The sequence below is a fragment of the Haliotis rufescens genome, unplaced genomic scaffold (genome assembly GCF_023055435.1).
Source record: "Haliotis rufescens isolate VD_foot unplaced genomic scaffold, xgHalRufe1.0.p SCAF_17, whole genome shotgun sequence".
Lineage (NCBI taxonomy): Eukaryota > Metazoa > Mollusca > Gastropoda > Lepetellida > Haliotidae > Haliotis > Haliotis rufescens.
The window spans coordinates 9,842,735-9,863,925 of NW_025963857.1; the positions used below are offsets into that span (position 1 = coordinate 9,842,735).

Below are 21,191 nucleotides of genomic sequence, written 5' to 3' on the forward strand. Positions count from 1 at the left end.
CCATTTGGGGCTAGTGCCTGTGTGACATAGCACCATATGGGGCTAGTGTCTGTGCGACATAGAACCATTTGGGGCTAGTGTCTGTGTGACATAGAACCATTTGGGGCTAGTGTCTGTGTGACATAGAACCATTTGGGGCTTGTGCCTGTGTGACATAGAACCATTTGGGGCTAGTGTCTGTGTGACATAGAACCATTTGGGTCTAGTGCCTGTGTGACATAGAACCATTTGGGGCTTATGTCTGTGTGACATAGAACCATTTGGGGCTAGTGTCTGTGTGACATAGAACCATTTGGGACTAGTGTCTGTGTGACATAGAACCATTTGGGGCTAGTGTCTGTGTGACATAGAACCATTTGGGGCTAGTGCCTGTGTGACATAGAACCATTTGGGGCTTATGTCTGTGTGACATAGAACCATTTGGGGCTAGTGTCTGTGTGACATAGAACCATTTGGGACTAGTGTCTGTGTGACATAGAACCATTTGGGGCTAGTGTCTGTGTGACATAGAACCATTTGGGACTAGTGTCTGTGTGACATAGAACCATTTGGGGCTAGTGTCCATGTGACATAGACCCATTTGGGGCTAGTGTCTGTGTGACATAGAGCCTCTGTAATATAACATTTTAGACCAGAGCCTCTGTACCATAATATTTTGGAGCAGAGCCTCTGTAACATAACATTTTGGACCAGAGCCTCTGTACCATAATATTTTAGACCAGAGGCTCTGTAACATAACATTTTGTACCAGAGCCTCTGTAACATAACATTTTGGACTAGAGCCTCTGTACCATGACATTTTGGACTGGGGCCTCTGTGAAATAACCTTTTGGACCAGAGTCTCTGTGCCATGTCATTTTGGACTGGGGCTTCTGTGAAAAAACATTTTGGACCAGAGCCTCTGTACCATGACATTTTGGACCAGAGGTTCTGTACCATAGCATTTTGGACTGGGGCCCCTGTGAAATAACCTTTTGGACCAGAGCCTCTGTACCATGACATTTTGGACTGGGGCCTCTGTGAAATAACATTTTGGACCAGAGCCTCTGTAACATGACATTTTGGACCAGAGGCTCTGTACCATAACATTTTGGACCAGAGCCTCTGTAACATAACATTTTGGACTAGAGTCTCTGTACCATGTCATTTTGGACTGGGGCTTCTGTGAAAAAACATTTTGGACCAGAGCCTCAGTACCATGACATTTTGGACTGGGGCCTCTGTGAAATAACATTTTGGACCAGAGCCTCTGTACCATAACATTTTGGACCAGAGCCTCTGTAACATGACATTTTGGACCAGAGCCTCTGTACCATCACATTTTGGACCAGAGCCTTGTAACATAACATTTTAGACCAGAGGCTCTGTAACATAAAATTGTGGACCAGAGCCTCTGTACCATAACATTTTGGACCAGAGCCTCTGTACCATCACATTTTGGACCAGAGCCTCTGTAACATGACATTTTGGACCAGAGGCTCTGTAACATAACATTTTGGACCAGAGCCTCTGTACCGTAATATTTTAGACCAGAGGCTCTGTAACATAACAATTTGTTATGTGTATAAGACGACCCCCCTTGAAAGCCCCCTAATTCGAGGTACAAAAAACTCGCCTTATACACAGCGATATACGGTAGCTGAATTAATGTTTAACATGTTAACTTCATGGTGAACGATATTCCTTGAAAATATTCTTCATCAGATCTGGAAACAACATTTGAATTACATGCATTCAGGAAGTTGAAATGAGGAGTGACTTAGAAAACTCAATGTCCTAAAATCATCTAGGAACACAACTCATGTATTCATCGCCTTGACCATGCAAAATCATCATCAATTTGTATGAAGAGGGTTGCCTTAACATGATAGATGATGTTTCATTAATGTATTAAAATATATAAGCATGGATGAGGAGACAGCATTACCATGGTTATGGTTCCGCTTTGTGGAAGGATGATATTTATGCATCATTAGCAGTCATTGCCGCAGGGTATGAGTTGGTTGGTTGGTTTGTTGTTTAACGCCTCACTCAGCAATATTCCAGCTATATGACGGCGGTCTATAAATAATCGAGTCTGGACCAGACAATCCAGTGATTAATATCATGAGCATCGATCCACGCAATTGGGATCGATGACATGCGTCAACCAAGTCAGCGAGCCTGACCACCCGATCCCGTTAGTCGCCTTTTACGACAAGCATAGTCGCCTTTTACGGCAAGCATTGGTTGCTGAAGATCTGTTCTACCCCGGATCTTCACGGGTCAAAGCAGGGTATGAGTGAGTGATTACTGTTTCTATGGAGTACATGTATCTGTTAAGACATACATGAAAGAGGAAAAAAAACCAGTAAATACTAACATAATGGCTCCATGTCAGTGGAGTAGTTTCAGGAAAAGAAAATATGAAAGCATTTATACTATAATTATGGTGACACAGAATAGATCCTTCCTACTTACAGTTAGATTCAAATTCAGGTTTGAACTAACTTACACGACGAGCAAAGTTTCCCAATTTTCAGACCCCAGTTTAACTGCTTTGACAGGTTGACAAGTTGATTATGGAAGGATTACTGTTCAGACAGTAATGATACCTTAAGGATAGGTTTGGAACATATTGTCTTATCAAAAATGACCAGGTCCGATTAAATTTCAGGATTTGGGTACTGGCCTGCCAGGATTAGATGTCTTTAAATTTTTGGATATGAAGTTTTGATAAATCCCAGATATCAGGTTGTGGAATAATGCCCAAGAAGTAGATACAATATTGCAAGGAATGTTAAAGTTTAAAACAACAACAAAAACATTAATAAGGCAGACACACTTTAGCATGTTTAGTGTGAAATCATTAAATCGTTGAACGTATGTGAGTATTTGTATACATGAGTACTTCCTGAAAAATACTAACCCAAACAGGATATTTTGTCTGTCGAAAATGTAAGCATAGATGAAAACAATGCTTGATTTATCAGAGCAGACGCGTACGCATGCACGCATGCACACCGCTATATTAGTGCAATAATCTAGACACGACATTAAACCTCATTTCATCACACCTTACTGAAATTCCTATTTTGATGGAGTGGGAGGAAGTTGTTAATCACAATAAGAAGCCAGCCATTTTGTATTTGACATAGAGGAAGTGTTGTTAGCAAGAAGCATAGTTAATGTTCCTGAGTGAGATAGATATTCATGTGAGGTTTGTAGACAAGTTGTTTTATGTAAGGTAGGTAGACAAGTCGTTTTATGTGAGGTTGGTAGACAAGTCGTTTTATGTAAGTAGATAGACAAGTTGTTTTATGTGAAGTAGGTAGACAAGTTGTTTTATGTTAGGTAGGTAGACAAGTCATTTTATGTAGGTAGATAGACAAGTTGCTTTATCTGAGGTAGGTAGACAAGTCGTTTTATGTGAGGTAGGTAGACATGTCGTTTTATGAGAGGTAGGTAGACAAGTCGTTTTATGAGAGGTAGGTAGACAAGTCGTTTTATGAGACGTAGGTAGACAAGTCATTTTATGCAAGGTAGGTAGGGATGAAAACCCAGTGGCTACATTAGTTAGGCAAGGTTGTTGTTAACCTGATACACAAGCGTGGGAATATTGCCTTCCATTGCTATGACGTGACACAAGAGGTGATCATGTTATGTCAAGCAGTATCCACATTGACGGCCAGCAGTTACACAATGAGTGTCACAAGCACCTGTTACCAATGTAAATGGAACAAGTACGCTATACTCTGTGAAGGTGTTGAATGGACCTGGGGCTCTGTACCTACTTGGATATTCCTAATGAGTTCGGATTCAACACAGCTGTTTATTCACCTGTCCTAAGTGCTAAGTACAGGTGATCATCCAGTGGCCATCCTTGTCTAACTTTACAGAATCATCTTCAACTATTGGTGTGTTTGGATAGAACTAGGTAAGATTTAACTCGGTGAAGACTTTTGGTGTTTGACATATCACTTTCCCACATTCACATCATCTATGGTTCAGGTATCCATGGGTCTTGTGACATTTGCTGTAATTTGGAAGTGTTTCTTTTATACATTTTCCATGGTGTGGGGATCAGCGTTACCTTTGGTCCTGAGGACTTAGTAGAATTGGGTGGTCGGGCTGTATGACATACCTGTGTGATATGGCTTGACTATTACTTCGAGGCTCAACAACTTGTTCACTCACTCACTCATTCACCCACTCGTATCCACTCACTCACCCACAAACCCACTCACTCACTTGTATCCACTCACTCACCCACACTCACTCGTATCCAATCACTCACTCACACACTCGTATATACTCACTCACCCACAGACCCACCCACTCACTCACTCACTCACTCACTCTTATCCACTCACTCACCCACAGATCCACCCACTCACTCGTATCCAATCTCTCACCCACAGACCAACCCACTCATTCACTCGTATATACTCACTCACCCACAGACCCACCCACTCACTCACTCACTCGTATATACTCACTCACCCACAGACCCACCCACTCACTCACTCACCCACAGACCCACCCACTCACTCACTCGTATATACTCACTCTAACACAGACCCCCCTGGCCAGCCACTCATTCACTCGTATATACTCACTCACCCACAGACCCACCCACTCACTCACTCACTCGTATATACTCACTCACCCACAGACCCACCCACTCACTCACTCACTCGTATCCACTCACTCACCCACAGACCCACCCACTCACTCACTCGTATATACTCACTCAACCACAGACCCACCCACTCACTCTCGGCCTCTTATATACTCACTCACCCAAAGACCCACCCACTCACTCACTCACTCGTATATACTCACTCACCCACAGACCCATGCACCCACTCACTCACTCGTATCCACTCACTCACCCACAGACCCACCCACTCACTCACTCGTATATACTCACTCACCCACAGACCCACCCACTCACTCACTCACTCGTATCCACTCACCCACAGAGCCACTCACTCGTATCCACTCATCCACAGACCCACTCACTCACTCACTCACTTGTATCCACTCACTCTCCCACAGACTCACTCACTCACCCACTTGTATCCACCCACCCACTCACTCACTTGTATCCACTCACTCACCCACAGACTCACTCACCCACTTGTATCCACCCACCCACTCACTCACTCGTATATACTCACTCACCCACAGACCCACCCACTCACTCACTCACTTGTATCCACTCACCCACAGACCCTACCACTCACTAACGCACTCACTCATGCCAATTAGACACCAAAGTAAGTAAGACACATTTGAATGGCTGCTGCATGGTTCAGGCAACTGATATATTGTTCATGGTCTGGTACATACAACAGGGTTCCTTCTTACTCAACTTTATTGCACACACTTTTGAACACTGCTTTACCTGTTCCTACACGTTTTTTTCTTTTTCTGGGAGCTGTTAGATAACAAACATATAATCCCCAGTATTGCATAAATGAACAAGAACACACTTTCTAAATATTCCCAGACAGTGACATTGATGAAGACACAAAACGTGGCAAGAAAACAATCGACATACATGACATGAGATTCATGGAAGGAGAAATATTAGTATATGTCAAGCTGTAGGGATTAACAAGGTAATAGGTCCTTGATTTCAAGAAGCCTCTGAATATCTTGTAAACGAATGTTTCCTGACACTAAGCCAGTGTCATCATGTGGTCATGCTTGACCACAGTTACAACTTGCTGTAAGTTAAAATTTGATGTTGCATCAGCAATATTTCAGCCATATAGTGACTACGGCTGAAATAATTTTGATGTGATATTACATTACAACATGCTTACCTTTTTTTGCTCTCAGTTGGTGTGTCATGCTTCTGATTAAACATGTTGAGTCCAACAACTTCAGGATATGATAGACTGGGTACATGTAGATGATCCCGGTACATCTGTTGACATGTATCCTGGGTAATGCATTGTGTTAGGATGTGTCCTGGGTACTGCCATGTCTTCCTGTAAGTGTGAAGCTTATACCTGGTGTCCTTCACTGTGATATTGAAGAAATATTGTTAAAAGTGTCATAAAACCCAACTCACTCACTCCAGTATATGTATAGGTGAATGACATTGTGGTGTATTGATACAGTATTGTATAGTGATATCAGGCCCATAATACAATACGTTGATTTACAAACCCTGTATCACCATACATACGATACATTACATGACCAGGTTTTTTTGCTATAAAAAGACATGCATATTGAATAATAATAAACTGCTCAACAATCAGCTTTATACACAGATTTTCCCATATTTCCTGGTTAGCTATAAATAGCCTAACATCATAACATTCACAATGCCTTCTCGTCTAAATGTTTCTGCCCTGCAATATACCATCTTCAATCTCTGAAATTTAGATATATATATCTCTGATATTTAGAAAATTATTTCAGGATTGCAATTAAGGTATCATAGGGACTAGTAGAAATTTGCCATTTTTAGGGATTAGCTACATGTTATCATTATGAGGACTAGTAGACTAAAACAGTTTGTTTCTGTCTCTGGATACATATTGTATCGCGACCCTCTGTATCGCTACACCTCTAGAACTACAGCTGTATGGGTCATGTTATCAGACATTTGTCTGTTGATTATCTCAGTTATTGACTCGCGTGTAATATAAAGAGCGTTCCAAAGTGTGTATCAAATTATGATTTTGACAGAATCATTACAACTTTTTTTAAACAAATTCTGCACCAACATGATTAATTAAAATATATTGCGAATTTTGAAAAAATGATTACCAAACATTTAGAGTAGTTACTTACCTTGTGACAACCAATTAATAATCAATAATTAATCATTTGTTTGAGCATTATAGAATCTGTGTGAAAGAATTTAATGAAAAAGATAACATACAGTCAATCATGCTAGTGGTGATAAATAATTAATATTTTTTTGGGAATTACTAATTTTAGATGCCAATTATCCCAGATATTCCTAATTGCCTCAATTTGGGGTTGGCGTCACTGATATTGCAAAGTGCTTCAGACGATCAAGGGACCCGTGAAGATCCGAGGTAGAATAGGTCTTCAGCAACCCATGCTTGCCGTAAAAGGCGACTATGCTTGTCGTAAGAGTCGACAAACAGGATCGCGTAGTCAGACTCGCTGACATGGTTGATGCATGTCATCGTATCCCAATTGCGTGGATCGATGCTCATGATGTCTATCACTGGATTGTCTGGTCCAGACTTGATTATTTACAGACTGCCGTCATATAGCTGGAATATTGCTGAGTGCGGCGTTAAACAACAAACAAACAGATGACCAAGGATTGCCTGATCCCTGAAAAGTACTGAGTCAGCACATATGACTTCAACTTCAAGGAACAAATCTCCTGCAAATATATTATATCTGATAGATGACCCATTGTGCTCACAGGTAAAATGTATTTTCATCCATCTGCAGTTTTCATGCTATTGGGTGCATCAGCCATCTCGGAGTGAGGTCCTGCAGCAGCTGATGTGAAAATCTCTTTTATCTTTAGACAGAAATGTTTATTTTGGTTCAAGCTGGTATCAGCTGATGAACATAACCTACTACAGTACTGCACACCAAGCATCCTGTGATGCTGGAACAACCCTCATGTATACACAAGGCTGCCACAACAATGGCACAGTGCTCCTCTTTAACAAAAACTGGGGATTCTTTTGCTTGTTCTATGTGAGGATCTGAGGGTCTTAAGTGACTGTTCTCTGAGGGTATGTTTTAGTTTGATATTACCTCTGATTGTATGCCTGCTTGGTACTTCACTTGGTGTGTCTAGATCACTTCCCCTAGATCACTTCCCCTATCTTGGTACCTGTGGAGGCACTGTGGAAACAGCAGGCCCCTTGTAGGCCATGTTTGTCATAAGAGATGACTGAAAAGGGATGGGTAATCAGGCTCTGTGACTTTGGCTAATTGCGTGTCATCATGTCCCAATGAAGTGTATCATTGATCATGGTGAGGGGGCACGGGTGGCCCAGTTGTCTAAGGCGCCGCGATTCGCTGTGCAGAGTTGCGTCCCTTGAGCACGCCAGAAATCTATGATTTTGGGTTCGAATCTCGGTTCGCCCCGATTATGTTTTTAGGTTGGTCAGAACCATACCTGTGCTCATGGGTTTCACCGAAGCGGTAAACGTCTGAAACCTGCATCACTTCGGGCTTTCCTCCCTTATTTAGCTGACACGCCGCGATATAACTGGAATACTGTTAAAAGCAGCGTTAAAGGGAACTCACTCATTCACTCACTTGATCATGGTACCGGTGGAGGTTCCAGGAACAGTAGGGGCAGTCGGGTAGCCTAGTGGTTAAAACATTCGCTTATCATGCCGAAGACCTGGGTACAATGTGGGAGCCCATTTCTGATCGCAGAACAATAAATACTATTTAAACGGTAAATAAACATGTCTGGTGATTTTCTATCTCAAATTTCGAATTTGTACTGGGGAAGTTTCTCAGCACCCGTTCGTTTGCCGGACTTCGCTGAAAGGGTACGGTGTAAATTTTTTCTGCGCATAATATTCAAATTTCTTTTTTTCCAAAATATTGAACCCGCTAGAGGGGGATGCGCATTATACACGAATTATGAGTTTGGATGGTTTTTTCCCCCATGGAAAGACATTACCGTCAGCACGAAACACCGGAAATACCATGTCAACAAATCCATACTGAAGTACGCAAAATAATCATGTAATTACACTGTCTGGCTATAAAAAGTGTTCTTTGTATATCTGGACTTATGTTTGTAACTTATTTCATTAATTTTATTCAAAATTCCTTCTACACAGCTGGGTTTTTTCGGAAAAAAAGTGCGCACTATACTCAAGAAAATACGGTATATGATTTACCTGAGAACTCTCAGTCTTTTTTTTAACTTCTCTTTTCATGTTTGTATTTCCCATAATGTTGATACAAAGATATACATCAGTATACATTTAGTAGGATTTTGGTACACTATAATTTATAGATAATATGTAGTACTTCATACACTGTTTCACTGTGTTCTATCCGGTCAACATTTACCATGATGCAAATATGACAAACATAGGAGAGCCTTTGGTACATTTGATGTTTACTTACAGTGACACCTAATTATATAGATATCACATACACACTCACCTATCTTGGACAGTGAAATGTATGTGCTTGGTATGAGGTCTAAAATTCAATTGTTTTTAATGCTTCAAGGTGACATACTTTTTTGTATGCAGTACAAATTATTTGTGTCCATTCTTGGGTTTCATGTGTACAGGACGCAACACTTGCAACCAGTAAAACTCTGCATAGTAAAACAGTAAAACCCTGCATGTTTTAGAGCTGACTGAAAAAGGTCAGTGATCACTCTCTGTGAGGCTAATTGTGTGTCATCATGCTCCAATGGCGTACTCATATTTCCATCATTGTTTTTTCTTGACATCACTTGATTATTAAAGGCTGGCATGATTGGATGGAATAGTGCTGACTGCAGAATTAACCAACACATTCGCTCCTGTCATGTCAGCTGAGATCACCAAGCATGTAGTGGGCAGGAATGGAAGTTCCAGTGGTACAGTTCTCACAGAGTGTTTGAGTTGATGTCCTGTTTGAAATGTAAGCTTCAAGCATATCATAATAGGAAGGAATGTATGTATACCTTTGGGGATTTGAGGGGTTGCTGGTCCGCGTGGTAGGATATTTGAGGGGCTGTATTGGAATTTCACGTACACATGCTATTAAATTAAGGGATTGCTGCTCCAACACCCATTTTATTTGATGCATTGCAGATACACCCATTTTATTTGATGCATTGCAGGTACACGCATTTTATTTGATGGATTGCAGGTACACACATTTTATTTGATGGATTGCAGGTACACACATTTTATTTGATGGATTGCAGGTACACACATTTTATTTGATGGATTGCAGGTACACACATTATGTTTGAGTAGTACTGTATTTGAGGGCTTGCTGCTACACACATTACTGTACTTGAGGGCTTGCTGCTACACTCTTTACTGTATTTGAGGGCTTGCTGCTACACACATTACTGTATTTGAGGCCTTGCTGCTACACACATTACTGTATTTGAGGGCTTGCTGCTACACACATTACTGTATTTGAGGCCTTGCTGCTACACTCTTTACTGTATTTGAGTGCTTGCTGCTACACACATTACTGTATTTGAGGGCTTGCTGCTACACACATTACTGTATTTGAGGCCTTGCTGCTACACTCTTTACTGTATTTGAGGGCTTGCTGCTACACACATTACTGTATTTGAGGCCTTGCTGCTACACACATTACTGTATTTGAGGCCTTGCTGCTACACACATTACTGTATTTGAGGCCTTGCTGATACACACATTACTGTATTTGAGGGCTTGCTGCTACACACATTACTGTATTTGAGGCCTTGCTGCTACACACATTACTGTATTTGAGGCCTTGCTGATACACACATTACTGTATTTGAGGCCTTACTGCTACACACATTACTGTATTTGAGGGCTTGCTGCTACACACATTACTGTATTTGAGGGCTTGCTGCTACACACATTACTGTATTTGAGGGCTACTGCTACACACATTACTGTATTTGAGGGCTTGCTGCTACACTCTTTACTGTATTTGAGGGCTTGCTGCTACACACATTACTGTATTTGAGGGCTGCTGCTACACACATTACTGTATTTGAGGCCTTGCTGCTACACACATTACTGTATTTGAGGGATTGCTGCTACACACATTACTGTATTTGAGGGCTTGCTGCTACATACATTACTGTATTTGAGGCCTTGCTGCTACATACATTACTGTATTTGAGGGCTTGCTGCTACACACATTACTGTATTTGAGGGCTTGCTGCTACACACATTACTGTATTTGAGGGCTACTGCTACACACATTACTGTATTTGAGGGCTTGCTGCTACACTCTTTACTGTATTTGAGGGCTTGCTGCTACACACATTACTGTATTTGAGGGCTGCTGCTACACACATTACTGTATTTGAGGGCTTGCTGCTACACACATTACTGTATTTGAGGGCTTGCTGCTACACACATTACTGTATTTGAGGGCTACTGCTACACACATTACTGTATTTGAGGCCTTGCTGCTACACACATTACTGTATTTGAGGCCTTGCTGCTACACACATTACTGTATTTGAGGGCTTGCTGCTACATACATTACTGTATTTGAGGGCTTGCTGCTACACACATTACTGTATTTGAGGGCTACTGCTACACACATTACTGTATTTGAGGGCTTGCTGCTACACTCTTTACTGTATTTGAGGGCTTGCTGCTACACACATTACTGTATTTGAGGGCTGCTGCTACACACATTACTGTATTTGAGGCCTTGCTGCTACACACATTACTGTATTTGAGGGATTGCTGCTACACACATTACTGTATTTGAGGGCTTGCTGCTACATACATTACTGTATTTGAGGCCTTGCTGCTACATACATTACTGTATTTGAGGGCTTGCTGCTACACACATTACTGTATTTGAGGGCTTGCTGCTACACACATTACTGTATTTGAGGGCTACTGCTACACACATTACTGTATTTGAGGGCTTGCTGCTACACTCTTTACTGTATTTGAGGGCTTGCTGCTACACACATTACTGTATTTGAGGGCTTGCTGCTACACACATTACTGTATTTGAGGGCTTGCTGCTACACACATTACTGTATTTGAGGGCTTGCTGCTACACACATTACTGTATTTGAGGGCTACTGCTACACACATTACTGTATTTGAGGCCTTGCTGCTACACACATTACTGTATTTGAGGCCTTGCTGCTACACACATTACTGTATTTGAGGGCTTGCTGCTACACACATTACTGTATTTGAGGGCTTGCTGCTACACACATTACTGTATTTGAGGGCTACTGCTACACACATTACTGTATTTGAGGGCTTGCTGCTACACTCTTTACTGTATTTGAGGGCTTGCTGCTACACACATTACTGTATTTGAGGGCTGCTGCTACACACATTACTGTATTTGAGGGCTTGCTGCTACACACATTACTGTATTTGAGGGCTGCTGCTACACACATTACTGTATTTGAGGGCTTGCTGCTACACACATTACTGTATTTGAGGGCTTGCTGCTACATACATTACTGTATTATAAAGTGCTGATGTCATATTGATTGGGCTACATGTAAACCTGGTTAGTTTGATAAGTCCTTATCTGATTTGGGCAAGAAATACCCTACGTTGTATCCCCCATACACAGACAGTAGACACTGGTCCCAGGCTTGTCAATGTTTATTGGCAGACAGTAATTGCTCAACCTCGGACAATCCCTGGTCCATGGGTTGATGATATTTTTTGGTTTCTTTTTTTTAACTTCTCATGTTGGCACGTGGTCCTGTGCACAGCGCACAGATCACAAATCAGGGGACGCTAAGCAACGTCGGTCTCAGAGAGTAGTTGGATGGGTGACCACGTTCAGCAGCTTGACTCCTGAGAGTTTCTAGGGCTTCGGTCCTGCCCCACACTGAAGCACATGTACCACATCTGGTGTCTCCTTAGGCAAGTGACTTTGTTCTAAATGTGCCTCTGTTCACCCAGCAGTGTGTGGGTACTCGGTAGGATGAGATGGTAATGTGGCCATTAACCTTCTAGCACCTCACAGGCAGCTGTATACTCCCCAGGGAGATGAGAATGAAAATCGAGTGCTCACTGATCCATTTACCGGGGTAATAATAGTGTGTAGTGCTATGAGTGAGTGAGTATGGTTTTACGCCGCTTTTAGCAATATTCCAGCAATATCACGGCGGGGGACACCAGAAATGGGCTTCACACATTGTACCCATGTTGGGAATCGAACCCGGGTCTTCAGCGTGACGAGCGAACGCTTTAACCACTAGGCTACCCGACCGCCCCTGTGTAGTGCTATGAGCATCCTCTTGAATCTGGCGCATTATAGTTATTATTATTATTATTATTTATCACTCAAGTTCCATGTAGATGACTAGACAAACCAGTGAAGGATGTTAGCAGAAACAATCCACACCATGGAGCTACAATGACACCCAATCCACCAAATCACCAAGTCTGCCCACCTGATCCACTAATTCACCTCTTACAACCAGCATAGGTTGCTGGAGACCTATTCTAACCTGCAATCCCCAAGAGGGAGGGTTGATAATACATGCGATCATTAGCCCCCCACCAGACCTGCATTTATTCCAAATTCCTCAGGGTTTGTTTTGTTAGCTGTGGTGATCATCGTGTTTACCACCGAAATAACCCCATCAAGATAACGCCATTCACTATCAGCCCAACTACCAGCCTTTACACCTGTAGCATTTCCCTTCAGATGTGTAACTCCCAAAATATAACATTCACCTTGAAATGATCTATTTTCACAGCCGAAAAACAGGTGTGTTCAACGTTCAAGATAAACTGTGGTGGAAGAATGTGGATAGGCTTAATTCTGTTGACACATCGCCACATTATTCTCATACATTGTTTCGATGTCATGTGATGTAAACATTAGGAATGAAAGATCATATACAGATTTCTGTGAGTGAGTTTAGTTTGACGCTGTTTTAACAGTATTCCAGTTTTATCATAGCGTGTTAGCTTAATGCGGAGGAAAGCCTGAAGTGATCTCTGGTCTAAGACGTTTATCACTTTGGTGAAACCCACAAGCTAGGGTATGGTGCTGACAAACCTTATAAGACACCTAATCGAGGCGAACTGGGATTCCAACCCACAATAATAGGTTTGTGGCATGCATAAAGGATACAGCTCTGCACAGTGAATTATTGCACCACAGACGACTGTGTCCCCTACATATTTCAGATACATAATAACCCATGAAGATCCGGGTTGGAATATATCTTTCTGCAAGTCATGCTTGCCGGAAAAGGCGACTATGCTTGTTGTAAGAGGCGACTAACAGGATTGGGTTTAGGCTCGCTAACTTGGTTGATGCATGTCATTGCACCCAATAGGTCGATGCTCATTATATCAATCACTGGATTGTCTGGTCCAGACTCGATTATTTACAGACCGGCGTCATATAGCTGGAATATTGCTGAGTGCAGCATTAAACAACAAACAAACAAAAAAAGATACATAAAATGTTTGCTTATGGATCTGTTTCCTTATTATTAGCTTTTGTATATTTTGACTGGCGTGTTTCCTGCATGGATCAGTCACATGTAACCTATTCCTATGTTTGTATGTATCTGTTATGTTAATGGTCACAGTTTTATGACTGATGTTTCCTCATACATCAAGTGTAATCTCACAAAGATGTCCCGTAGGTTTATAATTTGGTAAGAGCACAAACAATCACATATGCAATTGAATGTCATGACTGAGGAAGCATGTGTCATCACTGCTACAAAATGTTCTAGTGCTATATGGCTTACAGATATACTTGGATCTGGGCAGCCTTTGGTGTTTGCCTCATGGCCCTATATTATGGGTTAGAATTTGTAAGAGGCGACTTAATGGATCGTATCATCAGTCTCGGTTGAGTACGTGTCATTGTGTCCTGACGATGTGTGACTGAACATTGTCATTCACTGGATTGTTTGGTCCAGATTTGATTATGTGTAGGTGCTGTTATATAGCTGGAATATAGCTTGTGCATTGTTAGAAAAAAACAACACATTTGGTCAACAGAAAAGTGTATACGAACAGAAAAAAGTAACTTTATATGAAGTTCAATAAGCATAAATTTATTCTGAAATTAAATACCGTATTTTCTTGAGTATAGTGCGCACCCGTGTATATTGCGCACCCCCCTCTAGCGGGTTCAATATTTTAAAAAAAAGAAAATTTAATAATATGCGCAGAAAAAAATTACACCGTACCCTTTCAGCGAAGTCCGGCAAACGAACGGGTGATGAGAAACTTCGTCAGTACAAATTCGAAATTTGAGATAAAAAATCACAAGACATGTTTATTTACCGATTAAATAGTATTTATTGTTCTGCTAGGCATTGTTTTATATCCAGGGATTAAGATTACCTTGTGTATTGTCTCGTAGACTAAGCCGGAAACAGCAATCAGCTGTACACACGTTTTCTTGGAATCGACCGGTGATTCGGTCAAGACACACCCAATGATATAACTTTATATGATTTTTAATGCAAGGATCGGCAAAAATTGTATCTGAAACTATTTTTTTTATCAGGACTAATATATTCCATTATTTTCTTAATTATATGCAGCCTTTACTAAACATATTTAAAATAATAATAACCCTAAGCGAAGCAGCTGATCGCTCTTCCCGGGTATTATTTTTTACATGGAACCAATCTGACCAGTCACCGTCAAGGCTCACGCGCACATGATCGCGTGATCGCGAGAATTTCATGTTGACATAGAATCGTCAAACAAAAACAAATATGACTTTTAACGAGACAAAGTATGTCATTTATGATATATGTATCCATTCTCTGTCAACTAAAGTTTGTTTCAAGGCGTCAATAGCGGTATTCTGACCGTGGTTGCTGTTAATAACGGTGAGTTGTGCGATCTTCCGATGGCTTCACACACGATTTCGCAAAATTAATAAAAACAATATTAAAAGGAATTTTGAATAAAAATAATGAAATAAGTTACAAACATAAGTCCAGATATACAAATAACACTTTTTATAGCCAGACAGTGTAATTACATGATTATTTTGCGTAATTCAGTATGGATTTGTTGACATGGTATTTCCGGTGTTTCGTGCTCACGGTAATGTCTTTCCATGGGGGAAAAAAACATCCAAACTCATAGTTCGTGTATAATGCGCACCCCCTTCCACACAGCTGTGTTTTTTGGAAAAAAAGTGCGCACTATACTCAAGAAAATACGGTACTGCATATTTCAATACATATTTGTGAAGATATCTCCTTGACTTTGAGGTTGTTATTCACAATGTTAATTAACAATTTGGATGTTTGCATATTTGTTGGGAGCATGATACTCACACACATGGTTTGTTATTGTGAACAGCACATAATTCTGGACAGCCCTGATGGTCACGTAAGGGTCTAGGAATCCAGGAGAACATTTTAGCCACGCTTGTGTTCCACAACAGTTTTGGGATGAAAGCGTAATGGAAATCTGAACGGTGTACGCTACCAGAACGAGATCATTTGAGATCATGTTCTACCCTTTGTGCAAATGCCGGGATGTAACATCACGTTGAAGCAGCATAATACCAGCCCACATGTTGCAAGTGTTTTAACCGACTTTTTGTAACATTGCTGTACTGCAATGGCCGACTGGTTCTCCAGACCTCTCCCCCATAGAACATGTTTGGGATGGGAAGGAAACACTCCTACGACAAGACCAGAACCAGAACTAGCTCAGTTGGGCCAATCTTTGGTTGACATTTGGAACATCCTGCAGGCTGTTTTCAATCATCTGGCGTGTTCAGAGTGCCACCACTGCCTCGCCTGTATGTATCTATAGTGTGTAGTGGTATGTATCTAAAGTAGTATGTATCTATAGTGTGTAGTGGTATGTATCTTTTATGATATGTATCTATAGTGGTATTTATCTACAGTGGTATGTATCTATGTGGTATGTATCTACAGTGATATGTATCTACAGTGGTATGTATCTACAGTGGTATGTTTCTGTAGTGGTATGCATCTACATTGGTATGTATCTATAGTGGTATGTATCTGCAGTGTTGTGGTATATATCTATAGTGGTGTGTATCTACAGTGGTATGCATCCTTAGTGGTATGTATCTATAGTGATATGTATCTACAGTGGTATGTATCTACAGTGGTATGTATATACAGTGGTATGTATCTACAGTGGTATGTATCTACAGTGGTATGTATCTGCAGTGGCGTGGAATATATCTATAGTGATATGTATCTATAGTGGTGTGTATCTACAGTGGTATGCATCCTTAGTGATATGTATCTATAGTGATATGTATCTACAGTGGTATGTTTCTACAGTGGTATGTATCTACAGTGGTATGTATCTATAGCGGTATGTATCTACAGTGGTATGTATCTATAGTGGTATGTATCTACAGTGGTATGTATCTACAGTGGTATGTATCTATAGCGGTATGTATCTACAGTGGTATGTATCTACAGTGGTATGTATCTACAGCGGTATGTATCTACAGCGGTATGTATCAACAGTGGTATGTATCTACAATGGTATGTTTCTGTAGTTGTATGTATCTACAGTGGTATGTATCTACAGCGGAATGTATCTACAGTGGTATGTATCTACAGTGGTATGTTTCTGTAGTTGTATGTATCTACAGTGGTATGTATCAACAGTGGTATGTATCTACAGTGGTATGTATCTACAGTGGTATGTATCTGTAGTGGTATGTATCTGTATCTATAGTGGTATGTATCTACAGTGGTATGTATCTACAGTGGTATGTTTCTGTAGTTGTATGTATCTACAGTGGTATGTATGCACAACTGTGAATCTATCTGCAGGAGGAAACACAGCTTACAGTAATGATGTAGACACAGCCTTATTACCCTACATTCCACAGTAAGATACCACAGCCATAACCTGCCATCATGACTGAAAACCATGCTGTCTCAAAGGACTGCACAAACACTCACCAATGTGATGGGGTTGATGATCTAGCGGTGTTTGTTCTTTTTAGCATAAGGCCATTTTGTACCTGCACAATAGTAGCAACACAGTTACATTGAAGCTAGACTTATATTTTTTGTTATGGATTTTGAGGGTAAATAATTTGATCGTTATGTTGAAAAATAAATAGAAATGTTATGCATTGTACAGGATTTTTTAATCACCATTAAGTTTGATTTTGATAATAGATGATGATTTATATTTTTAAATGTTGGCCTGGTCTGGGCCCTTATAAATATTTTTAGTCCAAAATCTGACTGCGCTATTTCAGTTTTATGGATTGGTTGGTCTAACAGTTGATTAAGGTGTAACATTAACATGACAACGTATCATTTGCTATGATGAGGGAGGCCTACAGCTCCATTGTGGAATCATTGTTGGATGTCTGCTTTACACATAAAATCACCTGGATTATTAATATTGTCCAAATGATCTATACTTGTCATTGTGATTCTATTTTTCTTCTGAATTTTTTAATTTTAAGGTTGGCTCATCAGTAAATTAAGCCAAAAAATGAGAGGCCTAAGATACGCCCCATCAAGCTGATCCACCGTGAAATATATTTGACGTAATGTTCAAAGTGGCAATAAACCCCCCTCACTCTCACATAAAGATAATGTTATTCCTATGGCAATCGTGACCTGCATAATAATACCTACAGTCTTTGTATCTGGTATTAAAAACAAATTTACTTTGTTTGGGCATAAATAATTTGCGCTACAGTCTGCTAAGCACCAAATGAGGACAATGAATTGGAAAATAACTCAAAATCAGGAACAGTCTATTAAATGTCAATATGGTACATGGCAATGAACACCCTGTACCCAACAATATCTGCTGTTTGTTTATTTTTTCCTATCACTGGAAAATGTTGTTTAAGAAACTAACATGTTGTTTTGCATACATGTTGACATCTGGAACGGGACAGTGAACAACGGTAGGAGGCATTCATTGCTGTGTACCGTATTGACATTTAATAGACTATTCCCGATTTTGAGTTATTTTGCAATTCATCGTTCTCATATGGAGCCAGATGGACTGTAGCGCATATTATTTATGCCCAAACAAAGTAAATTTGCTTTTAATGCCATTAGTGGCACTTAGTGTCACCATGCCTTACACAAGGTATGAGCCCAGCATGATTGTGTTTGTGTTCGACAATAGTTTAAGCTTCCTGGGTTTTGTTGTTTTTGAGAAAAATGGCTTTAAACATTTTTTCATTCCCTTCCACTGATTTACCATCTGAGCATATGCTGATCTATGCAAAAACATTCAGAATGGCAAAAAACTCTCCACAAGACTATGACAAGGGGGACAACTTCAACTTTCCAACAGTCAACTTCCTCTTTATGTCAAGCAATATTCTAGCAGCTCCAGCCTGTGGTGTCTACACTTCACAACTTCAGAGGTACAATCATTTATCAAGCATGCTCTTTCTTCGAAAGATTTCAAAGAGTGTCATACGACTCTTGGACAAAAGTTGTTCGATCAGGGTTACAACATTACAGGCCTCAGCAACATATTGAAAAGGTTTTGTGGTAGACATTGTCAGGATATTTCCAAATTTTATTCAACAGTGACAAATATTATGTTTGATGCAATTCCCTATCTTCACTTGTACCATACTTTACCTTTGTTTTTCAGGTGAACATTTGATTTGCCTTTGCATGTGTTTGTGATGAGTACCACCAGTGGGGCAGGATACGGTCATTTTTTTGTGAACACCTGGTATCATCACTATGTGATAATGATTCATAAACACATGCACATGATACAGTCGGAATCATACATTGGACTCTGCATGCTTTCTTCTGATTATTGAAAGGATTTTTTTTAACCTAACCAAACCACATTAAGTATAGTATGACTTCCTTCTTGCCTGTGCTGTATAACTCAAATTTTCTTGGGGATAATAAAGTGTTATCTTATCTTATCTCATCTTATCTTAAGTATATGCTGTGTCCGTCATCTCGTAAAGGGCCCTATGACTCAGGACGTTGGTGTAAGTGTATGATAAAATCGACCACACACAAGTCGGCAAGTCTATCGACCATGCAATAATAAAACTTACATTACATTTTCATGATGCATATTTTAGAATCTAAGTTTGGCCCATTAACCCTGCGGAATGTAGGCAGGGGAATGAATCATGTGCATAAACAGGATGTAATAGAGATTCTTGCTGTGTACTGAGTCCATGGGAACATTTATGCTTTCAGTTTTGTGATTGGTTCAGTTTGAACAGGCTAGTACAAACTGTATATAATATACATTGTCGTGGCCATAAGGCAATAACTTGGATAATGTTTCATTAATTTCTTTTGCAACATGTACAACACTTATTCTGGATTGTTGCTCACAATATGAATCACTGGATTATCTGGCCCAGAATTGGTTATAAACAGGCCACTGTCATATAGTTGGAATATTGCTGATGTGGCGATAAACAACAAACATAACAGCCATACTTTCTTTCCCCACTCGCTGTAAACGAGGGACATGAATCTATTGCCCTGAAGGTAACTGTTGAGCTCTACCCTATACAGGAATTTTGTTTCTAGATTTTTTTCTGAAAAGCAAACATTAAGTTGTCTGTTAAGTTTAAATGTTTATTGTCCATATCCATTCTTTTTTAGATATAATTCATAGTGGATATTGAATGGTGGTTTTCAAGTACTGTTTATCTCATTGAGTGGTATGGTTAGATTTAATATTTGCAACGAGTGAAACTAACAATTATAACCACCTCATCATTAGATGAGTCAACAGCTTATATTCATACGTGTTTTAATATTCTATCTATCATAGAGTTAAAGCTGATTTTACTTGATTTTATTTCTCAAACTTGTTCAAATCAACACATGTAAAAACCAAGCAACTTCCATCAAGGATCATATACACACTATGGTAAACAGTTCAACCTTATTGACAAGCAGGAATTTATGTTAAACATGGTTAGAGCACTCGCTATGTGGCTTTGTATAGAGTCATATCACTGTTTTGTACTCTGCATATAATATAATATAATCAACAATAATTGCCCGTGTGTCCCGCATACTGTTGGGTAACTGCATCAAAATATATTGAGATCGGTGATTGGTACATATCGCCAATTGTAGCCAATTGTATTTCAAGATGCACATTGACATTGGCAAAACATGGCCATGATGGCCAAGTTGTCATTGGTGAGCAGTTGGCCAGGATATATTCATTCTTTCAAAGAAACGCAAGGCAAATGATGAGCATGATGAAACCGATAATACTAAGGAACTGTCAGACAAGGAGAGAATGAAGACGCTTGCATTGCTCTCAAGTCCAGAATGAACTCTGTAATACTTTTATCAAACTTGTTATTTGTTCCTTTGTCAAAGGGGCGGTGGGGTAGCCTAGTGGTTAAAATGTTCACTTGTCACGCCGAAAACCAAGGTTTGATTTCCGATATGGGTACAATGTGTGAAGCCCATTTCTGGTGTCCCCCACCGTGATATTGCTGGAATATTGCTAAAAGCAGCGGAAAACTAAACTAACTCACTCCTTTGTCAAATGTCAATGTCACTGTCATGA

At 40.2% G+C, this 21,191-nt stretch overlaps 1 protein-coding gene across 4 annotated transcripts in view; it reads left to right on the plus strand.

The window, feature by feature from the left end:
* The window catches only part of LOC124116702 (b(0,+)-type amino acid transporter 1-like), a 133,198-nt gene that overhangs the window by 21,604 nt on the left and 90,403 nt on the right, over positions 1 to 21,191 (plus strand). Inside the window, exon 1 of one of the 4 annotated variants that reach the window (XM_046480060.2) lies at positions 3,139 to 3,226. The exons of 1 other annotated variant lie outside the window; for it this stretch is intronic. The gene's annotated coding sequence lies outside the window, so the exon portion shown is untranslated. Of the gene's footprint in view, positions 1 to 3,138; positions 3,227 to 3,830; positions 3,917 to 21,191 lie in introns of those variants that run through there. 2 more of the 4 variants (XM_046481526.2, XM_046480784.2) reach the window with 2 other exon arrangements.